Source organism: Mesoplodon bidens (genome assembly GCF_964165515.1).
Source record: "Mesoplodon bidens genome assembly, chromosome: 5".
Taxonomy (NCBI): Eukaryota; Metazoa; Chordata; class Mammalia; order Artiodactyla; family Ziphiidae; genus Mesoplodon; species Mesoplodon bidens.
In genome coordinates, this window is record NC_138161.1 from 57,882,366 (window position 1) to 57,900,708 (window position 18,343).

Consider the following 18,343-nt stretch of genomic DNA (forward strand, 5'->3'; position numbering starts at 1 on the left):
AATCATGCTCCATTTCCAGAAGCAGTGTGCATCTAATGACTGATTGATATAAGAATATAAAGACCTTTGCATAGATCTCAGATAACTTTCAAGGGTTATCTCAATAAGAGGGCTCTCAGTAGGATTGGCTGAGGCCTGTTACATAACTTCATTGCAGTTAAATCTCTTCCTCCACTTTCTTTTTTTTTTTCTTTTTTTTTCTTTTTTTGTGGTATGCGGGTCTCTCACTGTTGTGGCCTCTCCCGTTGCAGAGCACAGGCTCCGGACGCACAGGCTCAGCGGCCATGGCTCACGGGCCTAGCCGCTCTGCAGCATGTGGGATCTTCCCAGACAGGGGCATGAACCCGTGTCCCCTGCATTGGCAGGTGGACTCTCAACCACTCCACCACCAGGGAAGACCTCCCTCCACTTTCTTGATCCTACTTTCTTCACTCCCTTCCTAGGTGTTGATTCTGGGAGAACTTCTCAGTAAATGTCCTCAGTGCAAAGGTTTGTCTCAAAGGCTGCCTCCTGGGGAACTCAATATGAAATAGTTGGTGCTGGAGTGGTCTGAAAACACAACCCTAAAATGAGATTTTGAAGCTGGTACCATATAACATTAGCTCTCATTGTTGTTTCTATGACTTATACCCAAATTTCATTGCTCACATTTTTGAAAAGGATATTGTACTTTCATTCCACTAGTGACTTGTCACATTTTCAATATCTTTTTTTTTCTTTTACGTTTTGTTGCTAGGAGACTTATTTTCACCTTATGGATTTGTGCAACTAAAATACGACTTTCAGAGACAAGTAATATATTTCTAGGCACTGCTCCTCAATTCAGCTGAATACCACCACATTAATGGTGGATGCTAGCTGTGGTTGTCATCTGGTTAGCTAAATTCTAAGTAATATTGATGGAGAACACAAAGGCCAGGAAGATTATTTTCTAAATTTTCCCATTAAGAACCAAAAAGTACAAAGTATACCTTGATTTTGCTAATCATGGTGAGGATTTTCTACCTTATGATTATGCAACTCTTCATATACCATATATATCTGAAAACTGCATGTGATAGTTTACAGTTTTGATGCCTAAATATTAGGCAAGCACTATTTCCTAGATCAGTAGATCTCAAATGGAAGATCAGCATGTATAAGAATCCTAAGGAAATATTATTAAGCTCCAACCTCGCTCCATTTTATATAATAACCATTCCCACCTTGGGATAGGTGAGAATGTTGGACACGGGCAATTGGACAAATCCCCCAGGGAATTCTAACAACTCCCCATGGCCAGCACCCACTCCTCACTTTTCTGATTAAGAATTCTGGTTCAGGGCCTTTTCTTTCATTCTGTTCCTAATTCTCTTCCCACGAAAGTTATTCAAACTGTTTAAAGCTACTACAGCTGTACAGTTTGTCATCCATATTTCTTGAGACTTTCCTTTCTGCATTAGAGGCAATATGATCTTCTCACTATCTGTAATGTTTCAAATCTGGCTGTTTCTCAAGAACTTGACTCAGAACTTCCCATTTTATTATCCCTAGGGAGTCCTTTTCTGATAAACAAAAACTTACTTTCTCTTTTCTCTATCCCTTGATAGAACTTTATTCAAAAAGTCATTGAAATATATAGATAGTTGACCATTGGTCTGTCATTTTTAGGTATTCCTTGAAGACAGATCTCTGCCTTATTCAATCATATGTCCCCTATATCTACTCTAATGCCTGGGACATAAAAAAAGCATACTTATATTTTTTCCATTTTTCTTTGTGGAGTCAACATAATAGGGTGTGGTAATTCTTGCCCTTTTGTATACATAGGAATCACCAGGAGAATCTGTTTAAAAGTAAATTCCTAACCTGTTCCAGAAGAAAATTTTATTCAACAGATCAGGGAAGGACCTAAGTAATCTGCCTTTTCTGTAGAAACCCCAGGTGATTCTAATAATCATGGCCATTAGAACAGTGGAAGAAACAGCAGTCTAGCATCACCCCATAGCTTTACAAATCTAGAAACTAGATTTTGCCAGTAAACTTAAAGATGATCTGGATCAGAGCAACTAATTCACAATAAACCTGACCATAATGTTAATATATAAACTTAAAATGAGAAATAAAACTATAGAAAGACTTATCAACTGGTCAGTTAATTTACTCCTGGAGGGAAATTAACATGACATATTATAAAATTATAAGTCAGAAAATTGGGCTGTGAGCCAGGTCAGTTATGTGGGTGATGTTCCAATAAATGGCCTATTTGAACTTGCTTTATAAATAAAGTGGTATCATACAATATGTCATAATGATTTTTATAAAGTTCCTTTAAGCAAAGAAGTATATGGAGTTATAATTTTGCTGAAGAGTTTGGTCTTTTGTTTCTATCAGGTTGCAATATCGGGAAGGGTACTATGCATTTTCACTTGGAAGATGAAGGAATTTTAGGTGCATATACACACATGCTAAAAACCCATGCCAAAGTTAGAAAAGATGAAACAGGATGCCTTTACAAATTTCAGGGGCAACTACAGAAATACAAAAAAGAGGCTGTCTGTCCTAGCACCATCATCATCAGGGGCTACATGGTCAACTCAAATATCCATTGGCAAATGACCAAAAAAAAGGCGTCAAGCTTCTGCCTAAGAACAAAACAAGAAACCTCCAGGAGAACCATCCCAAAAAGCAGCAGAATACACTTGCAAAAAATCAAGGAGAAAACAACAGATTTGAGCAAGAAGAAAATAGAGTAAAACTCTAGGTGAAGGCTCAAAGAAAGCAGCTTTATTCCCCAGGAAATTCACATAAATAAGCTTCTAGAAAACACCTTTTTCTTCTCTTTTCTTCCCCCCCAAACAAACCAGTTTAAAATAAATGTATGGAGCTTAAAGTGCTAACATTTCAACTTCTGCTTATTGAGATTTAAGTGGATTTTCATGAGTAATATATATTAAATAGCCAAACCTTTGCAATGTCTACTTGACATTACAGTTTAATTTTCAGAAGATAAGGGCAAACAGCAATTCCAGTCTGCAGAATCAGTAGGATAAAATCACCACTGAGAAAATTATATGTGCAGTAGCTTTTTGTAACATGTCTCTAAAACATTAGAGACTAGAAATTAGGAGATCTGGAGATGGAAAAAGAAAATATTTCATTTGCACAAAAGCTACCGATGCACATAAACAAGAATCTTTAAAATGTCATTCTGGTAGATTTTAACACTGAGGATATATTATTCACTTTAAAAACACTCTGCAACTGGAGGATATGCTATTTAAAGAATTAAGGGATTTATGTATAATTCTTTTCACTTCTCTGTCACTAATTTGCTGAAGGACCTTGAGAGCAAGTCTCTTAAATGCTCCAAATCTCAGTTTCTTTCTCATTTTCAAAAGATAAAAGAATTCTACAAATCTGGGGCTTTAGATAAACAATTAGTATATGGTAGATAAAAGATAGTCATAGAATCTTTGTTTTTCCTCCCACTGAGAGGTGGAGCCAAATTCCCTTCCAGTTGAATGTTAGCTGGCCTTAGGAATTGCTTAGTGAGGAGGCCTAAGATAGCCACGTGGTCACAGGGAGAGCAAAGACAGCCAGCCAACTCCCATGTGTTCCAGCCATCCCAGGCCACCTGCCAGATATGTGATTGAAGAAAACTTCAGATGCCTCCAGCCCAGCTACCATTCGACTGTAATCACAGGAGATCCCAAGCAAGAACTGCCCAGCTGATCCAGTCATCCAAGAAATGTGAGGAAGAATAATAAACTGTTTGAAGCTACTAAGTTTTGATGTATTCTATTACATAGCAATAGATAACTGGAAAAGCATAAAAGCCATGCAGAACTCTGGTTTCCTAGAGTAGGTTTCACAACTAGGTTCTGTAAAACTCTAGAGTACTATGAGATGTTGCTAAAGGGTTCTACAATAGACAGCAATTTTTTTTGAACAAGCATAATTTTTGAGCTTTGAACGACAATGCTTGTGCTCACAGTGATGGACAGTGACCATGCAGTTCTGTTATGAATTTCATTATTGACCCCATATGGAAGCAAACGGTAGAGCTGTGTATTTGGTTGATTCCATTCTGCATTTTGGCATGAAAGGCTGTTGACAATTAGTGTTTTCTGTACTGCAAGAAGGGGATGATGTTAGGTTGATGATAATAACCTCTCCTTCCCAAATTATTTTCCTCAATTTCCTGTTATACATAACTGCCAGATTTATGGGCATGAACAAGCTCTATTAGTATAATGGAATTAGCAGGGAAATTTTCATTATAAAGAAAAAATTATGATACACTCAGCTTTATCTGCCTCTTTTTTGTTGTTGCAAGACATTGCAATACATGACTTGTATAGAGTAGAAATTAATTGTAATGGGAAAATTTTTAACATTTTTGCAATTTTTTTCATTTAGTTATATTTATGTCTTTCTATTTTATATTTCACTAATATTTTCTAATTTACCAACATTTCTGAAGATCCAGTGTGGTTATTTTTGATGATAAGGTTATAGGGGTAGAGGAGAATTTTAGATCTGTCCTAACAGAAAATTCTGATAAAGTTCATGATGAAGAAATTGAAGATTCCAATCACAAACTGTATAAGCCAGCTTATTGATGACAAGTCACATGATGTTGAAAAGATTTTGTGTAATCAACTGAAAACCAATGGCTTCTCCATATATGTTGAGTTGTCCACAGGTTTCACCAGTAAATGTCCTATTTTAGCCTTTGCAAGAGTTGAAAATTATTGTGAAATTCATAAATTTTTTTCTGTTGTAAAACACGGCCCCCCAAAAGAAAACATCAAATATTTTTCTCTTAATTTTTGGAAACTTGTCTTGGAGAAACTGACTTGGTATCTGTACTGATGGTACTCTGTCAGAGATTTTTGTCTCTCTTAGGAAAAAAGAAAATACTGAATGTGATCATAACATACTATTTTTGTCACATCAGAAAGGTGCTAGTGTCAAATAGTCTTGGAGATGGAAGGATAGAAGCTCTGGATAAAAATGGTTAGTTTTAGTGAACAAAAAATATTTCACTTAAGAATATTCTAGGAAACTGTGTGAAGGCTTTTCAACAGGATGTTTTAACTGAAAGGATAACTGCAGAAGTGCTATCAAGAAATTTGCTGAAATGCTTTGAAGATGAAGCATGGCTACACAACCCTGGTCTGCAGAACTTTGTGGGCACTTTGCATCCCAGGAACCAGTTGTACATATCTCAGCAAGGTCCTGGAGAAAATGTTTTGACTTCAAGTGATGTGATTCTTAGATATCAAAGGAAATGGAATATTTGTAAAGATTATTTTGCAAAAAAAAATCATAAAATGTTTCATTTGCTACTTGGGCTTGAGAGTAAGGAAAAAGATCAGCAAGTTTCAAATCCTATTGAAAACTCTTTTTCTTTTTGGCCACATCCCTTGGCTTGTGGGATCTTAGTTCCCCGACCAGGGATTGAACCTGGGCCACAGCAGTGAAAGCGCCGAGTCCTAACTACTGGACCACCAGGGAACTCCCCAAGAACTCTTGAGAATACAGTAAACTCTACTGAACAGTCTTTATGTACGACTGTGTGAAGGAATCTATCTTTGAACAGTCTTCTCAGCCACAGAATGTGAATTTGAGAGACAAGGAAGAACTTATTGAGCTACATCTGATCATATACTGAAGAGAAATTGACTGATCTCTAGAAAAGTTCTGCATTTCTGAAAACAAAACAAAATAAAACAAAAGTATCCTGCCATTATAAGAAAGCAATGAACATTTTGCTGTACTTTTCAATTTCTTATGTATGTGTGTAAGCTTTTTCTTGTTGATCAAACATCAAAAGCAAGGGTAGAAATTGTCTCATTTTGTTGAAAATGTTAGCTCTGGGTATTTATATAATTTTTAATCATAAAGTGAGAATTTTGGCAGCAAAACACAAAACAAAGCAAAAAAAAGCACATAAGTTTTAGATTAAAGAGGTAAAATTTTACTTTTTCACAGTTAGTTTCAAATATTATATTTATACCATATGTAGGCACATGAATAAGATCAAATAATCAACTCATGCATACATTTTGATAATTCTAAACCTATATCTGAGTCTTATATCACTGATTAGAAAATGTACTTTTAAAATTTATATAAAATTTGTGTCATATGTTGTATTTTCACTCAGTGCTTTGGATTATGACTTTAGAGTTTTATTATTCATATTGTTAACAGATTTTCATATTGCAAAGAGCCTTAATTCAATCAGTTTGCAGTTTGTATTGCAAATTGAAGTCTACCAAGCCTTCTTTTGGAAGAAATAAATATGATTTTTTCTTGAGACAGTTGTTTAACAGAAATTTGTTATATATACCTTATGTGTATGTAAAACTTATGAAATGGAAAGAAAAAAATTAACTTTATGAATAGTAGAATTAACCTATTATTTTTTCCAAAAAACTTGGCTAAAATATCCTCTCACTTTTAAACAAAAAATGCTATTCTTGCATCTACCATACACCTTATCTCATTAGCAAACCACATTGAAGGAACATGCAATGAGACTTTTAGGCTAATATGGATCAGGTTAAAAAAATTAAGTGGGACTTTTAAAGAAAAGAAAAATTGAAGTTTCTTTCACCTACAATATCCACTTGTTTTAGCAATTATAATCTTAGTGAAGGGGCAAACTGTACATAAAGAACAGGTTAATAAGTTAGCTATAATAAATAGAACCGTATTTGGAAATGCCATCTTGATTCAAAGGAACACTGGCATTTATTATTGGATTTTTAGATCTATAACTGACTGATCAATCAAATATACTGTGAGATATAGATATCACAGTTTTGTGCAGGACTTCCCTGAGACCTGAACATAAGTTTGCATGTTCTTGCAGGTTAAAAAGATTAAGAGAGCCTGATTTACAGTGATGAGTTAAAAAAAATAGCATGATGGCAAAGCTTTATAATAAGAATTAAGGTCTAGTAGTATGTTGTTCCCTGGCGCCAAACAAATTTAACACTGTAACTTGATGAGCTACTCCAAAATAGTTGCTCCTGCTGATTACTCAGCTAAACAAAAGTGAGAAATATAAGATGCTGTGGTGACTTTATGACAACAACAACAACAAAACCCTGAGCTGAACAGTCAATTACTATGCCACAGTTTGTGTTTTATCAAAGGACATATACACATTCATACTTATATAGTCATGAAATATTCCTAGAAAGATACTCAGTTCAGTGTTTACCTAAAGGGAGAGTCTGGCGGTTTGGGGTCCAAGAAGATCTATTTTTCATTTCTACATCTCCACTGTTTGGAGTATTTTTCAGGAGTGTGTATTTTTCCCACAAAAATCTAGTTAATAATAGTAAGTACCCTTGAGTAATGGCTAAACCTCTAAGCCCCTACTCCTAGGCTTAAGATGAAGAAAGACATCACTCTGAACATTTGGGCTCAGGGGCGAACAAGGAATCCATAGATGAAGGATTAAGGAGGAGAGAAATTGAGTGAGAAAGGGGTAAAAATTTAGGAGATGAAAGAATACTACAGATTGTACAGTATGACTCTTCACTCCCAATTCTCTCCAATCCTAAGGAAAGTTTATTTTGAACATGACTAAATTTCTTGTAAAACCTGAAAGAGATTTGACATGAGATCATGAGATGATGTTGGGAAGAAGTGGGAGAAACACAGCTGATATCTTGTTTGTCTGAATAAAATAATCAAGACTATATTTCATACTTACAGAGAGACAAACATTGAAGGAAGGAAGGAAGAGGGGGAGAGAGGGAAGGAAGGAGGGAAGGAAGGAAGGAAGGAAAAAAGAAAAGAAAAAGAAAGGGGACGGAGGAAAAGAGTGAGGGAGAGAGGGAGGGAGGTAAATAGAAATCAGAAGAGAAAAAGAAAATAAAAGAATGGAAGAAAATGAAAGAGAGAAAGAAAGAAAGGAGAAAAGAAGGCAACAAGGAAGGAAAGCCAGAAGGAAAAAATTAAGTGATTTGAGAGAAATCCAGAGCCCGGTCAAAGCTAATCAAAATGCAAATATGCTCATGTTCTATAAAGAAAGGATCTGGAGGAACTAGAAATCAGGGAACTGGTAGTACTTGACATCTTAGGAACTAAGGAAGAGAGGAGTGAGTCAGCCCAGAGATTAGAAGATCCAAATGGGAAGAAGGGGGGATGTAGAGAAATGTAGATGCTGCTAACTACTCCTTCAGAAAAACAAGTTATGCCGCTAACTACTCCTTCAGAAAAACAAGTTTGGAGAAAATGTGAGAAAGAAGGTGTTGGACAGTGGGAGAGAAAGTGACATAGAAGAAAGAAGCATGTAGAGATATTAGCTGAGGCTGAGGTGAGCCAGTTTTCATGGAATAAGCATGATGAATAAGAGGAAGGGAGGAGACACAGAAACATGTTGGTAAAGCCGATCATCCGCAAAATATGGAGTAGACTGGATGTAAAGGAGATTCCCCAGAGAGGAATAGTATGGAGTAACAGAGATCCTCTTACATTATCTGAAATATATTCTTATTTGAATGAAACAGTGCAGAACTTTTAGCACTTCTACCTTCAAAGAGCTGAGAAGCCCTTATTTAGGCCAGGGACAGGCAGAAAAATAAAGTGGTAAACAAGGAAGTGAAACTAAAGACTACTATTCAAATCCAAATTCGTGCACAAAGTAGAAAGCTTAAATGAAGTGCCAGGGTACATGTAATGAGTAGGAGTATTTTTAGCACTGTTGGTCAACTCTAACTGAATGACTGAGCATGTGCAGGGCTAAAGAAAGCTTGTAGGTGAAGGGAACAAGAAGAAGGTGAAAATGAACCTCCAAAGTCCCAAGACCAGTGACTTGGGAGAATAAGCTTATTGGTACTTCATTTTGTGGTGCCGTTAAGAGTTACCCAATCATGGAATGGGAGGACACTCTGCTTGGCCCCGTCTCACCACACCTTTACTACCTATAAGTATAGAGCCAACTTTGCCCTTTTTCTTTCTCTATGGACACAGATTCCTGATAAATATTGAAATGAATGGATAGGAGAAAAACCCTACACAACTGGTACTTGTTTCTGCTCCTTAGCAAAAAATATTATTATCTAAAGTTTGGTTTAAGATGAATTTAACATTATATTTCAACTGGTCATATGTACTCTATTCCTATATTTGAGGTAGTAATCACATACTCATAAGGTAAAAGTCTAAAGCCTGAAACCCATTAATTTCCATGTGAAAAGTCTTGAAAGTAAAATGCCCAACAATAATATATTAAATTGAAAATGCCCTAATGGTAGAAATTGGCTTTAATTGGCTGTTTCTTTTTCCGTATATACTTCCATTTCTCTACTACAGCATGGCCACATGAATTTTTGGCATTAACAGCTTTCCAAAATAGCAAAATATCTTATTGATATTTTATAAATGCTCTTACTAAGTCATATTTTCTTAATTACTTTTAGGTCTGTAATTTTAGAACTCTGGTAGTTCCTATATTAACTTATATCGATGGCAAAATGCTAGTGTTTTGTACATCTTAGAAACATTTCTAATCCTGAATATATCAGCCACAGTGGACTAGAGAGTATCTTTAATTTTGCGTTGTCACTTCATTCTGTGTCACTCAGTTTCTACATCTGTCATCACTCAAGTTTGCCTAACTTATATTTGCTAAGTTTCCTTGGCAATTACCCTCTCTGAAGGGCCATGCCAGATCCTTTAATCTTTCCAAAAGATTGCCTTTCCTAAGTCATAATTAAATGATAATTTCAAACCCCTCCATGATCCTAACTAAGAAGGTATGGGTAATAAAATGAATGTTTTTTTCTTCTGATATCTGAACTTCATGCTGGACTGCTTATAAATTAAGAAGACTAAAAGTATCTTTTTGCTGATAAATTTATAAAATATAGTAATCTAGAACAAAATAATTTTTTGAAGATAATCACAGCTTTCCTACTTGTTTCTGAAGTTAAAATTTCATGGAGAAAATTTTGTTTTTTTGATAGGAGACATATAATCTCTACATATATGGGTGACCTGGATCTCACTTCCTGTAGTTTTGACCCAGTCATTTTGGGTTTTTCTGAAAAATACTGGAGCAAGGCTTACTGTCAATAGGGACCCAACACATTCAAATTGTTTAAAACTTCATTGTTTAGTTGAGCACTATATGACCAGAAGTCACATCACACAATACTCTAAAGACAGTGTTATTGCCCTTTGACGATGATGTAAATTTAGTAAGTATTGGTGAGCCCTTTGGGTTCAGCATGAACTAGAAAGAAGGTTATAGACTTAAATAGAATCTGGGTTGTTTGGATTTTTACCAGACTGTAGACTGTGGCACACAGCTAAGACTTCCAACACACTCCAGACATTCCTTGCGGGTGACTCATCTAGTTTTAAGTATCACTGACTATCCGCCTCACGGCTTTTCACTTCTATATAGAAAGCCTATGGATCTTTGGGCAAAAGTGAAAAATGAATTTCAAAGGAGGCTTTAACAAATGAATAGAGTTTGCACCGTGGAGGAAGAAATGAATGGCATAGAGTTGCAGTGGGGGAAGTAATTAAAGTATTTAGAGATTCATTGAATTTAGCAAGCTAAATAAAAGAGCTATGGGTTGGGCTGCATCATGGTTAATATTATGCAGAAATACCACTATTTCCTTTCATTCTTCTCTGGAAATGAATTTAAATCATATTCTTCCAGTTGCTTTACAGAAGGTGGTGCTTGTGAGAAATTACATGTCATTGAGATCTGGTGCATTGTCATTGAGATGTGTGATTTGATCTGAAGTAAAGGAACTCACAAAGAGCTTTCCACCTGGTTATGACTTAGTCATTCTGACAGGGGAGTTTGTGTAACTGGAGATGAGACCTACGCCTCTCCTTGTTGGCCTGTTTATTGGCAAGGCGATTCACATGGAGCTTGGGTCAGGCTGTTCTTTACACTGTGCATATCTGGTCATATCCTTCAGTGTTTCCATTCCATTTACTGGATAGAGTCCAAAGTTCTTAGTATGACCTAAAAAGCCCTTCACAGTATGGCTTCTGGTTCCTCCATCCAGCCTTATTGCTTGCCACTCTCCACAATGCAGACCCCAGGTTTTGTCATTCAGGATGCCTGCAGCTCCTGCAAGGCTCTCAGGCACACGCTGGAAGGTGCTTTGTCTCTGGTCTATCAGGCAGGTCCCTCCTCTTCAACACAAAGCCCAGGCTTTACCTCCTTTGTGAAGGCAACATTTTTTACATCTTATAAAGTTCTCCTTGTTCCCACAATTCCCACAGCTTTTACAGCACTGATCACATTTATCCAGTTCTACCTCTTGAACCAACCACCAGCTCCAGGAAGACAGGAATTGTGTTATATTTATCTTTCTATCCCTTAGAGTATAGCAGTGCCTGAAATAAGATGAGGTCCATTTTTTTATATTTAAATTTTTGATGCTTCTCATTTTCCCTGTAAGGAAAATGTTGCAGACAGATTCTAAGATGACTTCTAATAAACTTTACCTCCAATAATTTTACTCCTGTTTAATCCTTTCCACTTGGACTGAATTCACTGACTCGCTTCTAATGAAGATAATGCAGCAGACGTGATGGGATGGCTCGAAGGTTAGGTTACAAAAAGACTGTGACTCCCACTCTGGTGGCTCTCTTGCTCTCTCCACTCACCCTCTCTGAGGACAGTCAGATACAGAGAGACCCACATGGTAAGGAACTGAAAAAGGATCTGGTCAACAGACAGAGAGAAAATGAGGCCCTCTGTCCCACATGCTGTGAGGAACTGAAATTCAACCAATAATCATGATGTAACTAAACTTGAAAGCAGATTCTCCACTACAGTCCCAGTTGACATATTGACTGCTACTTCATGAGGGACCTTGACCCAGAGGCACTCAGCTAAGCTGTGCCTGCATTCCTGACCCATAGAAATTGTGAGAAAATAAATATTTGTTGTTTTAAACTTCTATGTTATGGAGTAATCTGTTACCTAGCAAAATATAACTAATACAGGGAGTAAAGAATTACACTAAATTATAAACTCTAAATTACATGGTAGGTAGTACGCTGTGAGTTGGTTTGGTCTTAGAACAAAATAGTTTAAAATCTAGGCTTTACTCTGTCTGTGTACCTGATGAAAAAAAAAAATTCTTCTCAGGCTCCCATAACAAAATACCACTAACTGAAAGGCTTAAAGAACCAATATTTATTTCTCACAGTTTTGGAGGCTGAGAAGGCCAAGACTAAGGTGTTGGCCAACTCAGTTCCTGGTGAGAGCGCTCTTTCTGACTTGCAGATGCCCGATTTCTTACTGTGTCCTCTCATGACTAGGAGAGAGACAATGCTCGCTAATGTCTCTTCTTATAAGGACACACTAATCCTACTGAATCAGGGCACCACCTTTCTACCTTCATTTAACCTTAATAACCTCCTTATAGGTCCTGTCTTCAAATATAGTCACATTGGGAGTTAAGCCTTCAACATATGAAATTTGATGGGACGCAATTCAGACCATAACACTCAGCTTTTTCAAAGTATTGTACTTTTTAAAAATTATTGTTAATTTAATTCCAAAAATATAAAAAGAACTGTTAAATTATCTGGGAATAAAACAGTGAAAAAGGCAGGAATCTATTCCTGTTCCAGTTAACAGTGAATTAGTACGTATTGACTAATCTTTCTATAGATAACAATGATAAAGTCTGAAGAAAAAGAAATGTTTGAAGTTATTTAAAAGCATAGGGGAGTAACTGAAAATGGACAGAAACTGGAGAAGATTTGAGCCTTGAAAGAAAGAGATCCATGTTTATATGCTCTTTACCCCAAGGAAATTTCTTAGTCAGCTGTGAACACAGGGCTTCTAGAATTTAAAGAGAGAGCAGAATTCTCACTGATCTAATGTTGAAGGATAGAGTTCAGGCTGACAACTTGTGGGAAGAGGAGTGAACCTGGAAGAGGGGTGGTCACAAAATATATGTATCCAGAATAATTACTCAAGTCTGTTGTCAAAAAGACAAATCACCCAATAAAAAGCAATTGGAAAAACATTTGAGAGACACTCAAACATCACATTATACATAAAAGATCTGTGTGTTCCACTGTATGTAATTTTTACAAAATTTTAAAAAAGAGAAAAGGAAAGCTTGCACTTTTCCTATTCACATGGGGCTTACACTTTAGACTAATGTGATTTTATTTCTAACTGGCTAAATCAGTTTAGGAGGGAAATTTGAGTATGAGAATGGACAGGATCTAGAAGGGTAGGTGTAGAATAGAAGAGAGTGGGAATAGGCAAACAGATGCAGTCAATCTCAAAAGAACAACTGACATACTTAACAGGGAGGTTGCCACTATGAGATAGTGCCTGGGTCTAGGGAGTGAGATGATTTACCAGACTCTGATTACAGTCATCCAGATTCATGTAGATTTTATTCCATGATTTGGGTTTAGTCTTGCAGACAGGGAAGCAGATGACAGTTTTCCTCCACCATCTGAAAGTAGAGTATTCCTACCAAGAAACCTTTCTTAAGCCAAAATGGCATAAAGCAAAAAAGCAATTAACTTAGGACACATCTTGCTAACGGATGCACAAAATAAATCGAGATTAATAAAGCAAGATGCTCACAGAGACAGTTCAAAGCTATGGCAGCTTGATGTGGAGGCTGAGTGTTGTTCCTGGGGAAAGAGCTTGGTGGTGTCACTCTTGCTGCTCTGGTTGTGCACTGCCTCTATAACATGCTCGCTGCAAAACAAATGCTGAGAGCTATTGTCACTTTTTTCGTAAAAGCAAAAATCCTTTTCAGATTTCTTTCCTTTAAGGAAAATAGTTTCTGATGTAGGTCTTTCGTAAAATCAAAGTGACAGAAAGCAACCTTTTGAAAATCAGGGGATCCCTGTACATGCCTTTTCCAAATGGAAATCTTCACTGGCACACCAAAGATGGGGAAATGATAGAAAGGTTAGTCTCAGCAGGGAAGAGGATTTTATCATGGACATTGTTTAGATTCACCGGTGCCTGGTAATAACAACAGCAGTTTAACTTTAAGTCAATTTTATTGTTGCTTTTAAATTCTCCAGGAAATAATCCATCCTCCTGCTCCCACTGCCCTTTTTCCTTTGGCAAAACATTGGATGTCACCATTTGTTTGACCAGGGTACCTTAAAGGACACTTTACTTAGCAACCGTGGTTTATCAAATCCCTAACAATTCTGGGTCTTTTGCTCTACTTTCCTCCATTCACATAAGAGAAAGAATGCAAAACTGAGACTCAAGAGACCTAGGAGTTATAATTCTGCCTTCGCCATATAATCAGTGTTAAATGACATAAGTATATGGAATTGAGCCCTCACTCTCCTTTGAAATTTAAATGAAATTGTTCAAGCTTACTAACCTACAATTTTGTGATTTTTGTGAATTCCTAGGCATTTAGTTCCTCATAATGACAACTGGCTCTGAGTTGCTGGTTCCCTTCACTTCCTTGTTTCAATCTCTTCTTTACTTCAAAGTCAGTCTCTTTACTATCTTCTTTCTGACTCAGGTGTGGAACACAACTTCTTTTCCTGGATTTCACCAAATCCACTCATCCAATAATTATTATGTGCAGAAGACTCTGTTAAAAGTTTGGGTCAGGAAAGAAGTCTATACTCCAATAACGTACATAATTAAAACAATCCAAGACCATGAATCTGTTCAGCAGCAGCATTTTTTTCATCAAATACCAGCTCAAAACATGTTTCCTGATTCTTCCTTTCTTTTTCAAACTCTCTCCCTAGAAAGCCTATCTTTTATCTAGAAGGATTTATTTATGTGCTTTTCTAAGCAGAAGTGCATCTTCTCTGGATCTTAAATTTAAGTAGCCCAGAAAAATAGGCAGAAACAAGACATTCTCTTCTGTCTTTTCTCTGACCCCCATGACACTCTAAAATAAAAAGGATGATGATATTTTTCCCCACTGGTATGCTTTGTGTCATCCCTCAGAAGTAAAAAGCTATAACAATTAGCTTTTTAAAAAATATATAAATGTTTTTTCCAGCAATGTATATTTACAAAATTAAGCACATTAAAAGACATTTAATTAACTTTTGTTTTCATTCTTTCTTTAATAACTATTGGTCAAGTGACTTCATCTCCCTTGATATTGCTACACATTTTAGCAATATTCAACTGTTTTTGAACCCATATTATGTACCAGAAAAAAATGGTAAAATGGTAAAATGATAAATAAGGTAACCTTGTCACTCAAGCTATTTATTTCTCACTCTAATACATACTGACTGGCCTTTTTAGATACAAATAAGTATGACTCTGTCTCCATGTGGGTTTTTTTTTTTTTTTTTTTTTTTTGCGGTACGCGGGCCTCTAACTGTTGTGGCCTCTCCCGTTGCAGAGCACAGGCTCCGGACGCACAGGCTCAGCGGCCGTGGCTCATGGGCCCAGCCGCTCCGCGGCATGTGGGATCTTCCCGGACCGGGGCACGAACCCGTGTCCCCTGCATCAGCAGGCGGACTCTCAATCACTGCGCCCCCAGGGAAGCCCTGTCTCCATGTGTTTTTTGGGAATGTTCTCCCATACTATTTCTGCATGCAGAAGTCTAATGTTATCTACTTCATAACAAGTCTTTGATTTTCCATTTTGCAGTTTTGTTTCTGAACTTCCATAGCACTTTGTGTTTCTTTTATGTATTTCCATATTCAGTCATTTTCCCCAAATCTGTAAATGTCTTCTACCTCCTTTTCAATTAATGGCAAATTGAATGAAGTCTCTCCATTTGATTTCTTTTTATATCCCTCACAGTGTCTGTTATAATGCTTGCCCCTTTTAGATACTCAGCAAATATTTGTAGAAATGATACATTTCAGTGGACATTGACATTTTATCATCTGTCTCCCAACTTGGAATTTAAGAATCTTCTTTGACTCTGTGCCTATTACTTACTGCATCATTTGAACCAAACTTCATGTTTCTTTTTCCATTGCATATTTAAAACTCTACCCTTCCCCTCTTTCATCAATAAAATCAAATATTTAGTCTCTCCCTGTCCAATCTTGGTAAACTTAAGAATATTTTCTGAAAATTCATACTAGATTCTGTGACCAAAATGATTTTCTTCTTGCTCTCTTAAAAACCTCAACCACCTCCTTGAAACAACTCATTGTTTCCTTCTCAACCTTGCATTAAGAAAAAGAAATTCTTTACCTTAGCTTCTTAGTTATCAATCCCAGCTACATTTATTCTACATTTATTCAGCTATTAGTTATTCTTATTAATATAGATATAAACTACACAGTAAGATATCTGTTTTGCTAATTACTTTTTAGATTTATTTTTATCTCTTTTATTACATGTTTCACTCTCCAAGCAGAGAGAAAGGAAAAGGGAAGAATAAAATCTGGAGCTCAAAATTATAATAGAGATATGAAATACTATAACCATTACTTTAAAAACTAACAGAAAGTCTAACGGTGTGCACTGGATTATTATGGTTTTTCTATGTTTCTATGTATAGATAATGTTAAATAGTTTCAGAGTTATCATGATCATATTTTAGGATTTGTATATATAAATATGTATATGGTAATGGCACTAAAATATGTCCTAATTGATGGCATTTCTGAAGAAGTCATCTGAATTGTTAAAAATAGCATCAGTATAAATCTGATAAAACACAAGAGGATATGAGACTTCTCAGAAAACATTTCATGCTGAACAACCCCAAATTCCCTGGGTACGTTGTAGCCATTGAAATACTATGCCCTTAACTCAAGAGCAGCATTAAGGGTGGGAGGTGGTGATAAAAACTTGAAGATAACCTGAAATAATATTCATGGGAGAGGTTTATATCAATCAGTTCATGTGGCTTTATATTAAACCAGAAAAAAAAGTACTAGACTCCCTAACATCCAATTAGAATTTCCCAGAAACTTCTTAGATCATTGCTTTTTCTCAGGGAGAAAGAATTTTCTATATTTTCCTGATACTGGAAATATAGTAATCATATATCCTAGATTATACAGGACCATATCTATTTTTTAAGGCCTTCTCCATAGCTAGATCATGTATCAAAATACCTGCCCCAAAACATAATTCTGAAAATAAAAATTGAACCCTAGAAATTTCAGAACCATTGTTTTATTCTGGTGTTTTAAATTTGTTTTAAGTTTTTTCTTTGAGGCAGCTCTCTCCTCTGGTAACATGTGGGATTGGCTGACTGAAATAAAACTTCACCTCCAGTCACTGGAAAACCAGAATTGATCCTGTAGCCTTACAGACCAATCCATCAACCGCTCAATGATCAGATTCTGTCTCTCTGAGATGAATAAAGAGACACAGAGGCCCTGATACAAAAGTTTGGGTACGTGAAATGAAAATTCATTTAGGGTCAGATTTACCCACGTGTACAATTGTGAGAAGCAGACAAAGCTGGTCTCTTCTCTTGGCTTGAAGAACAGAACAGACATACACAAAAAAGTCCTTGTCCCGAAGGTCTCCAGGTTCTCAAAGGTTGTCGCCCACGGGGACTGGCTGAGGTTTGCTTCTTTATTCTTCAATATAGCTTTCTATTTAAGTCAGCCTAAAGGGGACCCTTATTACCAAAGCACATTGAGTAAAACACTAGTGTTTGAGCTATAAGTTGCTACTTACTAAGGAAAACACATTGTGCAATTGAGGCAGATTTCTGCGTCATTCCAATTAAAATATATTTTAAGGGGAGATACTCCATGGAAGATAAATTCTTTTTTTCCTTATCAATATTACTTTTCTTCCTTATCTACCATAACAAATACTTTGACAGAACTTTCCTTAAACATCGTTCCCTTAAAAAAATTGGAAAGATCATTCAAATTACCAACTATTTTAACAAATCAAAGAGTGCAAGAAATAGCCTAATTATATTCTCTTGTCCTAACTTTCAATAGACTAGCTACATGGCTACAGGCAGGTTACTTTCTCATAGCCATCAAGGGACTCAAGGCCCAGTTCCCTCAACTAAAAACAGAGGTTATTTTAGATGCCATCAAAGATTTCTTAAAGCATAAAAAATATTGTAGTTCTAAGTTCATAGGAAGTGGTGCCCAAGAAAAATTAAAAATAGCCACAATTAGGTTTTTTTAATTAACTTGCTCAGCTGTGAGCATTGTGATAAAAATGCAATGTAATTGTGATTAATGTTGTAATTGTTATGATAATTTTTATCATAATGAATCAGGAGGAGATATGCCACAGCTACAAAGGCAACAGTACAGTACAGACTGCTGCTAATATTAATGCTTTTCATTTATATAGAGTTTTATAGCTTAAGAAAACATTTTGTATGCATTATCTCATTTGATCTCACACCTACTCTATGAAATATTCCTTGATAAAATA

The 18,343-nt window shown here is 36.2% G+C and overlaps 1 protein-coding gene across 19 annotated transcripts in view; it reads right to left on the reverse strand.

The window, feature by feature from the left end:
* LOC308618329 (uncharacterized protein) overlaps window positions 1–18,343 on the reverse strand; it is a 465,534-nt gene that overhangs the window by 92,452 nt on the left and 354,739 nt on the right. The window contains exon 5 of one of the 19 annotated variants that reach the window (XM_081236022.1): window positions 13,419–13,466. The exons of the other annotated variants lie outside the window; for them this stretch is intronic. The gene's annotated coding sequence lies outside the window, so the exon portion shown is untranslated. Of the gene's footprint in view, window positions 1–13,418; window positions 13,467–18,343 lie in introns of those variants that run through there. 19 annotated transcript variants of the gene reach the window in all.